At 43.5% G+C, this 15,397-nt stretch overlaps 1 protein-coding gene across 2 annotated transcripts in view; it reads right to left on the bottom strand.

Annotated features, from left to right (window-relative positions):
• The window catches only part of TMEM45A (transmembrane protein 45A), a 116,679-nt gene extending 102,563 nt beyond the window's left edge, over nt 1-14,116 (bottom strand). For both annotated transcript variants that reach the window (XM_049858049.1, XM_049858050.1), the window contains exon 1: nt 13,792-14,116. The gene's annotated coding sequence lies outside the window, so the exon portion shown is untranslated. The remainder of the gene's footprint in view (nt 1-13,791) is intronic.
• Nucleotides 14,117-15,397: the final 1,281 nt, after the last annotated feature.

The raw sequence follows: 15,397 nt of genomic DNA, 5'->3' as shown, positions 1-15,397 counted from the left end.
CAGAAGGGCCATATTAAGTAATTCATTGCACCACAAACAATAACATTTATTGAGTTTCTACCACATGACAGACACTGCCCTGGGCTTTTTGCCAACAATATCTTCTTAAATCCTTACCACTCTGGGAAGCAAGTGTTACTACTCCCATTTTACAGATAAGGAAACTGAAATTTAGAGAGACTAAGTTACAGCAAATACACAATATAGCCAGGATTTAAACCACGTGTATATGACTCTAAAGTCCTTGCTCTTTCCACAGAATTCAAATGAAGGGTACTCTAGAAATAGTGAACTAACCCTTGGTTGTTCCAGTGTAATTCTCACTTGAGTCATTCATTAGCCTTGGTCTTAGAAACGAAGTAGCTTAGAACTAGGGAAGAAGGGTTAAGAAAGAAGCTAAAATTCAGCCTTTGCTTCTTAGTTAATACCGACAACTTAACAATGGAATAAAAGAACCAACAGGCCGTAACCTGACACCTAAAGTCAATTTTGTACACACACACACATACACTCACATACATATGCACACGTGTGCACACACGACAAAAGCAACTAATAGGAAACCATAGAATTAACACACACCACACTTTAACCTTGGCCAAAACCCCCAAATCACAATCACTGAGGATGTGTCGTTCAGCACCTAACAATCCTGGCAGATGCTGCTGAATGCTTGAGAAAGACAAGCATATTTCATGAGCATGAGCCTTGCAACAGCCCCAGAGAAATTTCTTCCTCCTACTCACTGGCTTCTCCCAGGGCATTGTGTTCACTGCCAGTGGCCTCCACCTCCACCCAACTTATAGAAACCCAGCCCATAAAATAGCATCCTGCAATTAGTGTCATTGGACATGGCAAATCTGATTATCAGCCCACCGGGCATGCTCCCAGATTACCAGATAACACTGTCCTTTGAAATCAGGGAGGCACTATTGCATCTCCAATAGCTGTGACTCACACATTTAGTCACACTCTAAATCTGCCTCTTGATTAATAATTTCTTTAAGATTGTTCAGACAGCCATCTTAGGTATCCACTGTGTAAGCCTGGTAAAAGTAGAAGGCTCCCACAGGGAATAGGTGCACCCATGACTTTGCTTCTCTGACCTGGGCCAACCTACTGAGCCAACCAGCTCATACCCATTTCAACCCACATAAGGAAAGTAGATAAATGCTCCAGTCCTCACCTGAGCTGTATCTAATGAAGACTGAGAAAATTCAGGAATAAGTAATCACAGTAATTGGTGCTGGTTTAAGCATTTGGACCCACTAGCCAATAAGAGTCTCTCTTGGCTCTTGCTTAAGAAATAAGACCTTCTGGGATGGAGCCCTGGTGGCACAGTGGTTAAGAGCTCAGCTGCTAACCAAAAAGTTGGCAGTTTGAATCCACCAGCCACTCCTTGGAAACCCAACGGGGCAGTTCTACTCTGTCTTATATGGTCACTATGAGTAGGAATAGGTTTGGTTTTGGGGTGGATATGGAGTCCCCCTATGAAATGTGAGGTGGTGCCTTCTCATTACATAAAGCAAAGTCAACTAAGGGGATTTAGAAAATAGCTTATTTTCAAAAAGACACAGTTACCCCATGTTGCCATGACCTGAGTCATCCTTTTAAATACAGGCTCTAAATCAGTATGTAAAATGCTCTAATAGGGGACACACAGACCTCTGAAAACTCTCTATTAGAGGCGGTTGTGTATTAAATCAATGAAGACAAAACAATGGGCAGCAGTTTCTGTAGGTGCTTGTCTGGATAAATGAGCTTGGAGGCAGGTCAGGAAAGAAGCCTCAGATTTTTTCTCACTCTTGTTATACCTGAGTAACCCTGAAAGACACAGACAGAATCAGCTATACAATTTGTGGTCCCCAGAGCAAAATGAAAAGGCAGGACCCCTTGTTCATAAATTGTGAAGAATTTTAGGGCAGTGACAGCAGAGCAGTACTGTAACACCCCTTCCCCTTATCCGCGGTCTCGCTTTCCGTGGTTTCAGTTATCAGCAGTAACCACAGATCAAAAATGTTAAATGAGTATATAGTATGATGAAATCTCACACTGTCTCACTCCTTCATTCACATACCTTCCATTACAGTTTACTGTTATAATTGTTCTATCTTATTATTAGTAATTGTTGTTAATCTCTTACTGTGCCTAATTTATTAACTAAACTTTATCATAGGTAGGTATGTATAGGACAAATCATAGTATACATAGTGTTCAGTACTATCTGCAGTTTCAGGCATCCATGGGAGGTCGTGGAACGTATCCCCCGTGGATAAGAGGGGACTACTGTAAACCACCCTTCTGAGTGTGGGGCCCTGTGCAACTGCACAGGTCACATGCCCATGAACCAGCCCTGCATATAGGTAATTCATCCTCTGCAAGGTTAAAAGAGACCTAGGGGAAACTACAGTGGAATTACATGCTCTCGGGCATCATTCTTCCTGGGCAGAGTGCCCTGAAAAACTCCATGACCCTACCAAGAGTCACCCCATGGTGGTATCATTTGGGGAAGAGAGGAATAATTTTTCCCATCTAACATCATCTTGAACTGGGCTTCCACAAGCATCTCTGTCCCAACAGGGGGCTCAAAAGCTTTCTGCCCCTGTAACTGGTACTTATTTACTTGAGATTATCTGAGCACCAATTAATTTAACCTTGTACATTGATCTGGAAAGATCACCCGTTAAGAAATCTGAGTTCTTGGCAGAAGAAGCTTTTCTATAATTTTCATCCCTGGTTAGAAAAGATATTTCTCTACCCTATCAAGTTGGAAGATATTTCTTTGGTCATCAGCTTAGTAAACAGTTGAAATTTTATAAAAGTTAGCTACAAAAAAACATAAGTTTCAACCTTATAGCTAAGCTAGTGTAGTAAATTAGTCTTCGAGCTGACTGGCAACAGAACCTTTGAGGAGTTTAGCTTGATTACTTCTTTCTTCTCTCTGCCTTTTACCTGGCCTTTCCCTTCACGCCACCTAGGGTCTCAGTAGAACTAATGAGCGGACTTCACCCTTTCCTTCACTACTACCGTTAATCAAAACTCACTTATCTTGTGAGCCAAACAGTTCCTCTAACAAATCAATTTGAGAAATGTGATTAATGACAGTGGATGGATTGGAGATACGGGTAAGCTTATAGGGGAGGCCAGTGGAGAAGCTCAATTCAATCACAGAGTCTTTCCTAAAAGGATGTCATGTAAGCAACTGCTTTCTCCAAACACTACTATATTGATCCTTCCTATAAGAGTAAGATGCTCAGTTAATGTAAGCTAACTTGCTTATCACTTCTCCGACTGGACTTAGAGAACCAGAAGAAATACTCATTCACCTTTATTCTCACTGTTTTATTCTCCTTGGACTCAGGATTGTCCTAGATGATTTGTTTCTCAAATTGTACCCATAGAAATAATTCCAGTTTTTATGTCCACATAGTCTTTGAACAATTGAGAAAAAAGGCACAAGGATGAACTTTGGTGCTGGAGTGGTGGAGGAAAGGATATTTCTAAATGTCATTTGTTAACTAAAACATGGAAGAGTAAAGTGTTGACACCCAAAGAGTAAAGGAAAAATGAAAGACTTCTAGCCTGTGGCTTTTACTGAAAATTTAATTGTTCAGGCCTTACCAAGTTCACCATGAAGGATATTCCAATTCCATCCCCAAATCTGGCAATATGCCTCATGATTTGGATCATCATTGACCAGTAATGTGATGAAAGGAAAATTCAGCAGCTTAACTGGGCTCTGTTGAAAGCCAATACTGTTTTCCAGAAAATGTGAGGTCGTGCTCTCTGGGGGTCAGAGTGGGAGATTTTCAGCGGTAGCCCCACTCTTTTGTTTTCACAAGGACTAATTTCATGCCAACATCAGGACACCTCAAAATCAAAATATTCCCTCAGTTGACCTCTTTCCATCCCTAACTTTTCAAAAACTCCTTCCCTCAAGACATTAGAAAAAAGAAATCAGGTTCTCTTAATTTTAGGAAAATTTTTTTAGGACCCCTAGAGTGATACATTAATCCCATTTTCAATCCAGAAAATAAGATTCAGGGGGAAGGGGTATTATACCGTCATCCAAAACCAAAACCAAAGCCACTGCATCAAACTGAATTTTGACTCATACTGACCCTATAGGACAGAGTTGAACTGCTCCATACTGTTTCCAAGGCTGTAAATCTTTACCAAAGCAGACTGCCACATCTGTCTCCTGTGGAGCAGCTGGTGGGTTTGAACCACTGACCTTTCAATTAGCAGCTGAGCACTTAACCACTGCACCACCAGAGTTCCTTTATACCATCATACAAAAACAAAAAACTAGGCTCATAGTGACCGTATAGGACAGAGTAGAACAGCCCCATAGGGTTTCCAAGGAGCGCTTGGTGGATTTGAATTGCAGATCTTTTGGTTAGCAGCCAAACTCTTAACCACTATACCATCAGGGTTTCCTTATACCATCATAGCCTCTTCTAAATCCTGAGCAATTTCTGCACAAATGAGGCCCTAGAGAAAGTTGCTCATCCGAAGGCAATTATGAGGTTTGAGGGGAAGTTGAATGAGAATCAAGGAAAGACTCAAAAGTAGGGAAATGAAAAAATGAGTAAAATAAAATACTCTTTTTGCCTTCACTATGGTTTCATGTTATCAAGCTAATTTTTTTTTTTTTTTGGTTTCATGTTATCAAGCTAATTTTCATCTTGTAGAAAAATCAACTCCCATCTGAGAACCAATAAGAATACAGCCACTTAGCAGGGCACAAAAGCAGTTATATCCAGTTACCCCACCCTCTCTTACTTATTATCATCATAAAACGTGAATAAATAAAAAACAATGTCACAAACAGAAACCAACAATGCTCATCACTATTAACAAGCCATCAATTAGATTATATCAAGTTTTGGGTGCATTTCTTTCCAGAAAGCATAATCTTTGTCCTTGATTGAGTCTTCTGTTAGTCTCAATGGCCCTAGAAATGTCTGGGAGTAGAAAAAAAAAAAAAAGGCAGTCCTAAATTCATCAGATGGTGGTAGGGTCCTCCACCTGTGCTCACCTAGTCTCTTTCTAGCTCTCATTTTATCTCTTTCTCATTGGAAAACATTAGAGAGACACAGAACACTCTCCACTCCATGCTGTTTGGAAGGAAATTAAAGTGATAAACCTACTCCATCTACTATCCAGTGTTGATGTTGCTAAATATTATAATATTGCCACTAGGATTGTTGTAGTGATCATTAGAATACTAACTAGCATCCAACCCTACATTCCAGTTACAGTTTTCCGATCTGTAGTACCGTCACTGGGAAAGGCAGTAAAGTTTTCCAAGACCACTAACTGAAAACTTCCTTTCTAGGTGGAAAAATCATTTTAAGACCTCTTCTTTCAAAACAAACTGACTTAAAATTTTCCCAAAGATTAATACTTTAACCCCTACCTCACCCTCCAAAGAAAGTAAAATTTCTATCAAATGATGGTAGTGATATCTTGTCATCATCTTCAAGTAGGAGATTTCCTAAAAATTGATCTGGCCTACAATGTTTAAAGAAACAGACAGTTTTCAAGCAGACAAGAGATCTACATAGAGGTGGCATAAAGAAAAGCCACATAGCTGCACAGGCAGGGTGGGAAAGAATGACGAAGTGCTGAGTGCTAAAGAAGGCATTTTGCTCTACAGCAAAGTATCTAAGTAGAGATGTCCAGAGCGTAGGGTGTCATTCTGGGCTTCATGTCAGTGGTGGATCAGAAAAACAGGACTGGGGAGCAAATTAAAAACTTCCCAATTCTCAGAGGAGGAAAAGACTGCCCAAGCTGAAAGGTTGGAGCTCACTTACGGACCTCCACAGCATTAGACCCATGCCTGGTTCCAGCAGATCCCTCCCTGACCCAGGCTTGAACCTCTGCAAATGAAGCCAAGACATGACTCTTGAGTCTTGTTCACAGTCCTAACAGGACTTCACTCACTTCACTCTCCATGTTCTTGGTGGGTTCCAGAGGATTTTGGCTCTGGACTCTGGCTTAGCCAACCCCTTAGACCTGTCAACAAGATCTTGGTTTCCCTGGTTTGGCCCTTGCTGCTCTCTTCTGTCTTTAATTCTGAGTCATCCCTCAGAAAATTAGTTCCCCCTACGACTACCCTCAACTCCTACCTTCAGCCCCTAAGGATACATGACATAGTCGGCCAATATTTTAGCTGAGTTCACCTTGCCATAATCCAATGGAGGTTGGAGGTATCAAACACAGGAAAAAATATTTTTAAAACAATAATAGAGATCAAAGAGGAAATGCTATCTCAGTAGCCAAGGAAAATATCAACACAGACCAGGGTTTGGCAGTCTCTGGCTTGTTATGCACAAAATGTTACAGTGGAGGCCTCAACTCTTAGACTTTTTAATGGTACCAAAATGTATGGCAGCACATGTCCAGGACAGTCAGGGATTGTACGTTTTCATTTTAAATACAGCTTCTTTACTATTTTTGAGTGCTAGGTATTATGCATTTTACCTTGTCGGGCACTGGGTATTTGTGCGTGTGTGTGTGTGTGTGTGTGTGTGTGTGTGTGTATTAATTGTTTAATGAGAAAATAATTTGGCCTGTAAACCTTCATCTAAAGCACAATAATAATTAAAAAAATCAGATTCAAAATATTTTTACTCTAAAAAACAAAAAGATTATAGCCTTGGAAACTGTATGGGGCAGTTCTACTCTGTCCTATAGGGTCGTTGTGAGTCAGAATTGACTCAACAGCAACAGGTTTATCTAAGGACAACTATGCCTAGTATGTCATGTCTTTGATTTGAGTGTTTTGTTTTTCGTCCTTCATCCCCTTTAGATGTTCACTTTTATTAGTTTCTTCTGTATCTTTCCTATGTTTCTTTATGCAAATACAAATGTTGTTGTTAGGCACCGTCGAGTTGGTTCCGACTCATAGCGACCCTATGCACAACAGAACCAAACACTGCCCAGTCCTGCGCCATCCTTACAATCCTTGTTATGCTTGAGCTCATTGTTGCAGCCACTGTGTCAATCCACCTTGTTGAGGGTCTTCCTCTTTTCCACTGACCCTGTACTTTACCAGCACTGGGTATTTTTTAACTCCTCTAAATATTGTTAAACTTCTGTTTTGGGATGCAGCTGTATGACTTGGAAGCCATTTGACTCCTCCAGGTCTTGTTTTTATGCTTTGTTAGGCATGCCTGGAGCAGAGCTCAGTAGAGGGCTAATTATTCCCCACTACTGAGGCAAGACCTTCCCAACTGTTCTGCCCAAAACCCCGTGAATTATGAGTTTTTTCCAGTCCAGCTGGAGGGAACAGGCAATATTCCTGGCCCTGGGTAAGTGCTGGCTCTGTTCTGTAGTCCTTCCAACCCCAGGCCCAGTCGCTAGTAGTCTCCCGATGCATGTGTGATGATTCAAATACTCGTGGGGGATCTTTGCAGATCTCTGGGCTCCTCCCTCAGTGCAGCTCTCTTTTCTCCTACACTGTCCGATAAACTCAAGCCACCTCAGTTTCCCCAGGTTCTCAGCTCCTTCTCCTCAACTCAGGGAGTCCGAGTCCACAGGCTTTCACCTAGATTTCCCCTCCCTGAGTCTCTCAGCCTGGTGACTCTCTCCAGGTAGTCAGCTGGGGCAGTGGGAGGGTCTGCCTCTTTAATTGTCCTTTTCTTGGAGATCACTTCACTTTATTGCCTGATTCCAGTGTTTTCAAAACCCACGGTTTCATATATTTTGTCTGATTGTCTTTGGTTGTTTCAGGCAGAAGAGTGAATATGGCCCTGTTATTCCAACTTGGGCAGAAGCAGAATGTCTTTAAAGCTCACTCCACTTTGCACCCAATACCAATTTCAATACACATAAAAGATACTTCTTAAACCACTGTTTTTCAAAGTAAGGTCTTGAACAGTCTACCTCAGAATCACTCGAGATACCTGATAAAAATGCACATTCCTACACCACATCTCCAGATCTATTGAATATGAATTTCTTGCCAGTAAAATTTGAGAACTGTTGACATTGCCATGACAATTCGTTAACGAAAGACAATAAAAATCCTCTGCTAGAAGTCTGAAAATCATTGAAATAGGCGATAGATTAAAAGTGAAGGAGAATATTGGAAGGTCAGCCTGAAATGATATCCAGGCCAGGCATCGCCCTCCAACCCTCTTCCAGCCATAAAAGCATGCTCCCTAGGAACCATGACTCTCTGAGACCAAAGGCGCCATTTTGGATCTAACTACCTCCTTTTCATTCCTTGCCTTAGTAGTGCACCATTTGGAGGTTGGAGAGCAATAGTGAGCTGGGGAGAGAATGCTGGCTGCCTCCCTACAAGAGGCTCTCTGGGCAGCAAGCACCAAGGCCAAAAACCAAACCAGCCAGAAGACTGTTTGGTCTGCATGCCCATTTTCCCCGTAGCTCATTAAATAATTAACACAAAGACAGCAATCCTGCTCTCCACCAAAGAACCTTCATCAACAGCAATAACAATCGCACTACATCAAAAGCCAAACCAGTTGCCAACGAATCAATTCCAACTCAAGGGAACTCATGTGTTGCAGAGTAGAACTGCACTCCCTACTGTGTTCAAGGCTGTGATCTTTTGGAAGCACACTGCCAGGCCTTTCTTCCCAGGTGTCTCTGAGTGAGTTGGAATTGCCAACCTTTCATTAGGAGTCGAGCACTTAACTCTTTGTGCCACCCAGAGACCCCACAATCAACCACCAGCCTTTTATTCCCCAATTTTGAGAGTGATTGGGATGACCCCTCCCCATCTTGGCTCACAACAGACCCATTTTCTGGGGGGAAAAAAACAGCCTAAAAAGCACCAAAAAGCTATGTGCAGAATATGGGCATCTTCAGGCTGAGCCCAGAGGAGGAGCACTGAGGTACACTAACAAGCAGAGCTGCTCACAAATCTTTTCTGGGACTTGGTTTTGGCCAACTTGTTCATCATAAAACTAGTGGAAAGGCCTCTGCTGCTAGACATAAAGCGATGGAAGCACTTTTCCATGGTGAATTTAATAGAGGAAAGGACAAATCTGAAGTGTATGTCATATCCCAAATTGTTAAAAACTTCCCTATTTGAACTTATTTTTACCCAAAGCCTGACTGTACTTCATTGTTGTTCTTAATAGGTACAGTCGAGTCAGCTCCGACTCATAGCAACCCTATGTAACGGAACAAAACACTGCCCAGTTCTGCACCATCCTCACAATCATTATGTTTGAACCCATAACTGCAACCACCGTGTCAATCCATCTCATTGAGGGTCTTCCTCTTTCCCTGATGCTCTACTTTACCCAGCGTGATGCCCTTCTCCAGGGACTGATTCCTCCTGACAACATGGCCAAAGTGTGTGAGACATAGTCTAGTCATCCTTGCTTCTAAGGAGCATTCTAGTACTTCATTCTCATTCGGGAAAGCCAGGATGGAGAAGGGAGTGGGCATATATAGGCAAGGCTAGATTAGCTTCGGCCTTTTAGACCATGGTGAACATCGGGACTTTAAATGCAATGGGAATCCACTGAAGGGTGTAAGTGGCAGAATGATGCGACCTTACTTGTATTTGTAAAGAATCACTCTGACTGCTTTGTGGCACATGATTTACAGGGGGCGAGAGCAAAGGCAAGGAAGCCCTGAGGACAACTCAGTGGCCCCTAACAACAACAACAAGCTATCAGCAGCTGAGGCCCTTTCACCACAGCAATAATCTTTCTTCCTTGGAAACAAAGAGTAGAAACTTTGAGTAATTCCACGGGGGGGAGGGGAGATCAGCACTTCAGACAAAGTTCGAAAAACAAGTCAAGAATAAATCAATGTTTTTAGACTGTGGCTTCATATGTGCTAATGATGTCTATATAGAGATGAACATTATAATGGTTGATAAAAATGAATTGCTTACAGGTATAGATTTTACTATGAGCTAGGCACTATGCTAAATGCTTTACATGGATTTTCTCACTTAAGGGTTACATATCACCATTTGACGGATAATAAAGCCTTCTAGAGAAAATGACTTGCTAAAGATCAGGCTAGTAAGAAACAGATTTGGGATTCAAACCCTGACAGTCTGACTCCAAAGCCTATGTGCTTAGCCACTATGCTATCTTGAAAACAGTGACCCCATTAAGGTGATGGGAATAGTAGCAAATTAAATATTTTTCAAATAATGTCTTCAAATTGATTCAGTACTTGATGTAAAAAATGAATTTTCAAGAAGACATCAAATCTAGATGGAGTGTTATTAATAACTGAAGACCTTACATAGCCTTACAGAGACCTTCACCATGAGAAGTCCTTACCCCAAACCACAGTATCTCCAGAAATAGGGTGAGAAATCAGGATGGCTAAAAAATAGGAGTGGAATGTTTACCCGGCATCTGCCTCATTTTTCCACAAGCCTTTGAATATTTCATAGTTTCTCTATTTTTAAAAATTACAAATACTGTGGCCACAAATTCCTTTTTCAAAAGGGAAAATCATTCAATTGACAAATACTGCGTGACTACTACTCTATGTCCGAACTCCCTGGGTGGTGCTTGTCTGCTAACCAAAAAGCTAGCGTTTCAAGCCTACCCAGAGCCACCTCAGGAGAAAGGTCTGGTGACCTACTTCTGAAAAATGAGCCACTGAAAACCCTGCAGAGCACAATTCTACTCGGACACATGCAGGGTCACCAGGAGTCAAGATCAACTCAATGGTAACTGGTTTTTTGGTTTGTTTCTGGTTTTTTGTTTGTTTTGTTTTTGCTATAAGTCTAGGTACTATGGTGGGTTCTGGTCCAACAAGGTGAAAAGACAGAGTACTTGCCGACAGTGAGATCCATCTAATAAATGAATAAAATGTCTCCTGTCTCTATATAGAGTACATTCCATAGGCAAGTCTCATGCTGATATTCTAGTCCACCCAGGCAAAATTTGCTAACTCGGTTTCTCCAAATGTGCCCCCCACCATGAGCCTCCTCCCATGAACTTCTTGACTACCAATACCATGACCAAGAAGAGCAGCCGTGGCAGCACTACACCGAAGGCTGTGTAGTCTAATGGCTAAGGCTTATCTCTGGAGTTGAACAGCCTGGGTCTGCACCTGCAATTTGTTCACCGTGTGGCCTTGGGCAAGCCTCCTCGACTATAAAACAGGATTCTAATAAGTACCAACCCTCACAGAGTTGCTGTGAGGATTAAATGAGCTAAGACATGTCAAGTACTCAAAACGATGTCTGGTGTCTATTAAGTGGCCAGAAAATGTTGGTCATAGAGGTATCAAATAGACATCTGAGAGCAACAGACTGTGCCAAGGCTGGCGGAGAAGAATAAAAGATCACCCAAGGAGAAGGGACCTTGAAGGTCATTTTACAGATGATGGCACAGAGGGCCATAATGGCTCAGTGTCTTGCTTGATGTCATCCAGGTGGTCAGTGGCAGAGCCAGGGCCAGAGCGTAAGTTCTCTCTGCCATAGCACAATGCCATCAAGGACGATAAAGCAAGCAAACTGCAAACCAAGACTCCACATAGGTACATATTACAGGCCTTATCTACTGCAGTCATTGTAAATTATAAAGTTATAAGTGTTGTTGTGCAGATAAATGAGCTACTCTGCACTCTACTGGGGCGGGGAGGGAGGCATAATCACACCCCTGTCAAGGACTTTAATGTTAGCCTGATCCTGGAATGTAGCCTGGGTAGTGGCTCAGATGCCAGACCACTTAGGCAGAGCTTCCCAAGACAGCCACCAAAAAATGGACCCAGAAAATGAGGCCCAGACTCACCGCCCAGCCCTGCCCACCCAGCCTGCAGGTCCTGAAGGGAGGTCACAGACGTAGTGGAGGAGATGGGGAGAGTAAGCTGGGCAAGAGTTGGAGACTAGACTACAGAGATGAAAGGTTCCAGAAACACCTCCACTATGTAATCTATTGTCAGTTCAGCTCATGGTCCCCCATCAATCTACCCCCCCAAACCTCTCCTTCCCCATCAGGCTTTCTATGCAGTGCTCTCCGACCTCTCCCACTTTTCCAGCCTTTCCTCCTGCTCACTTCCCGCAGACTATCCTGCATCACAACCCAGTTCAGTCAAGAATAGCTCTACACTTTCCAGCCTCAGTGCCTTCACCCATGCTTTCCCTCCCTTCCAGGATGTCTGCCACCTGCTGCCCTATGACCCATTTCTTCCCAGCCGAAACTGCTGGACAAAATTCTTTCCCAGAAAGTGGCCATTACCCAGGCTACTTTCCAAAGACTTTGCCGGGGATGTGACTGTTGCCACCATCCCCTGCCCCCACCCCTGGCCAGTAGGATGCAGAGGGTTCATCTGTTTGCACAATAACACTCATAACTTTATAATTTCCATGAAGTCACACTACAGTGAGACGGCCTCTTTCCATCTCTAGCTCTCCCAGACCTTCTAGAGATCTCTAAGGCGTGTGATAACTTCACTCCCCTCTCAAGACTCTCTTCTTACAGCCTCACATAGTGCCTGGCTCACCAATGGCAACACTCAATAAACTCCAGCTGCTGGTGCAGGGGTCAGAGTGGTAGCTGGGGGAACCAATGTGCAGCAGAGGGATCTAGGGAGGAGGGCAAAGAAGAGCCAGCACAACAGCAAAGACACTGTGTTCCAGAAATTATTCTAAGTGTTTAATGTACATTAACACATCTAATTTTCAAGACAACACCTTCTCTGTATTACAGAGAAGGATACTGAAGCACAAACGGATTAACTCGCCCAGGGCCACTCAGTAGGGTTGTGAATTGAACCAGGAGGTCTTACTCCTTATGTTGCTTCTCTTCGATACTGCTCCTTCTAAAGCTGCATCCCTGAAAACTGCTTCAGCTGTTCTACCCACTCTGCGCATTGCCTTTCGGAATCAAAAACACACTCTGCAACTTACAGCTATGTCACCAACTTCTCACCTCCTGCTTTTGAGCCAAAAACTAAAAGTCGATTCTGTCTAGACCTCCCATGATAGTATACGACAAATGGCTCGAGTCCAGCTCGTTATACAGAGGAAATTATACATGTTTCGAATGGAATGGGCCTTAGGCCACTCACTCAACTCGAACATTTTCTATCATTTCCATTTCTAAATCCTAAAATATGTACCAGAATTATCCGCAAGTATACGTATATAACGCTAATCATCTTGAATACTATTGTGATAGAATCACGGATTTAAAATACAATTTTAAGGTTATTATGCACAAAGGGGTCTGTCACACATTTAATGTACTTTTTAACAATCATAAGGAAACTTGGGCGTCCTACAATGGATGGGAGAATAGAGAAAAGACATGTATTTAGGTTACAACTTCACTGGAATTTATGTGGAAAATCCAGCAATTATCTATACAATCCAGGTTTTAAATAATTTAATATTAAACATCCTACTAACGGAAGCCAAAGGTTTGTTAATTCTGAATAAGCCAGATAATTTTCTCACCCCCTCCCCATCAAAAACAGCCGGGGGGTAGTGGATGGTTAAAGATAACAGCTTGATAAATATATACTCTGTTCTCACAGAGAGAAGAGAAAAATAAATTTATCAGTAGATTTAACTTTGAAGTTAGGAGGGTCTTACAACAGGAAATTTTTTTAAACATACAAACGACCAAAAACATAAAATAAATACGTTAGCAAAGCTGAAGAGAAGGAAGCCAAGGGTCTGTGCAGTTTGTGGCAGGAAGCAACATTTTCGATATTTGTCTCCCTTTGATCAAGAGAAGGGCTAGTGAGAAGAGCAAAGACTCAGGATTGAAATTAGAATAGAGACCACAGCGGGAGAAACACGATACCCAGCACGTATCCAAAACTTACCCAACTCGCTCTGTTTACTGAACACTATTTTTCCCACTCTGCCAGTTTTAAATCAGACAGCGGCTGGGCTTTTGTTGTTGCTGATTCTGTTCTTTTGATCCTAGAGCCCCATGAAAATTAAACCGTGTTTTGGGTGGGATCTGGTCTCATCTCTCATTAGGAGGAGAAAAAAGTTTTAAGCTTGGGTCCCTGGATGCTTCTTTGGGAAAATTAATAAATAAGTGGCTGGAAGAAGAGGACGTGGGGGACGTGCCCAACTGACGTCGGGCCCACGAAGGGGCTGCTCGGTTTCCCGGAGCAGCTGTCCAGATGTGCCGCATCTGGTCCCCCCGCGGGCAGGAGCTTCAGCTGCCTGGGCTGGCAGAAACCTCATTTCATTGGTGGCCACGGATCCTCGCTTGCAGCCGATTGGCCCACCAGCCCGCCACTCCCACGGGGCTCCGGGCCGCCCCGCCCGCCGGGCCCTCTGGCTGCACCCCCGCAGGAACCTGGAAGCGCAGCACCGGCGCTGATGTGGCACTCGGCGGGGGCCACGGGCCCGGGAGGGGCTGGGGGCCGAGGTGCGGGGGAAGCGGGGGCTTCGCTCGGCACCCGGGGCTCGGCCCTGCCCTGGTGCTCTTTCGCCCATTCTTTTAGGCAACTAGTTTGGTTTGTTTAAACAGACTGATTTCAGTCTACTCGTGGGGTGAAGTTAAGGCACGCCCGGAGCTTGCTTAAGCGCCTGCATTTGCTAGGGGAGGCGGCTTGGTTTTCCAAGCTGCTCACGCCCTCAAAGTGGCGTTCAGGTCACGCCGTGGGACTTCACTGTCCCCAGATTCTCCAGGGAGTAAGTAATTGGGTTCAAGAGCCTGCTCCTTGGGGATAGAATTCTTTTGCTTCGGGAGAAATTCTTAATGACTCCTTCATTGGAATCTTCGTTAACCAGAAATGCAATTGTTTCTGTGGAAAAGCCCAGGGTTTGGGAAGAGAGTGCTTTGGTAGATTCAGCTGGGTTGTTTTGTTTTTGTTGGGGGGGTGGGAGTGGGGGGGTAGGTAGTTGTAGGAAAACAAGAAATGTTGCCTTGTTCTGTGACAATCGGGACAGGACTGCATCAAAGGATGTCTTGATCCTGGAGACATGGTTGAAGGGTTGACTGGCTGGGGGAAGGGGAGGCATGGGGGAGCTGGGAGGGAAGAGGCTTGCAAATCAATTGCCATTATAATTTGGAGGTGTTGACAAGAAAGGTGATCTCACTGCTTATTAAGATGACAAGAGAGCCAACACACTGGGCGGCTCAACGTGGGAGGTGGGAGGTGCCAGGCCCTGTACTGCTCAACTTTACCTGCATAGTTCTATTTAATATTTACAGCCACCTCTTGAAGTAGAGGAAACCCTGGTGGTGTAGCAGTTTAGTGCTACAGCTGCTAACCAAAAGGTCAGCAGTTCAAATCCGCCAGGCGCTCCTTGGAAACTCTATGGAGCAGTTCTACTCTGTCCCATAGGGTCGCTATGAGTCGGAATCGACTCGATGGCACTGGGTTTGGCTTTTGGTTTTTGAAGTAGATGGTATAATTTTCTCAATTTCAGATGAGGATACCAGACCCAGAGAAGCCTATCCCAGCGTGC

This window comes from Elephas maximus, chromosome 18 (assembly GCF_024166365.1).
Source record: "Elephas maximus indicus isolate mEleMax1 chromosome 18, mEleMax1 primary haplotype, whole genome shotgun sequence".
Lineage (NCBI taxonomy): Eukaryota > Metazoa > Chordata > Mammalia > Proboscidea > Elephantidae > Elephas > Elephas maximus.
This window is presented reverse-complemented; position numbering and strand designations above follow the sequence as displayed.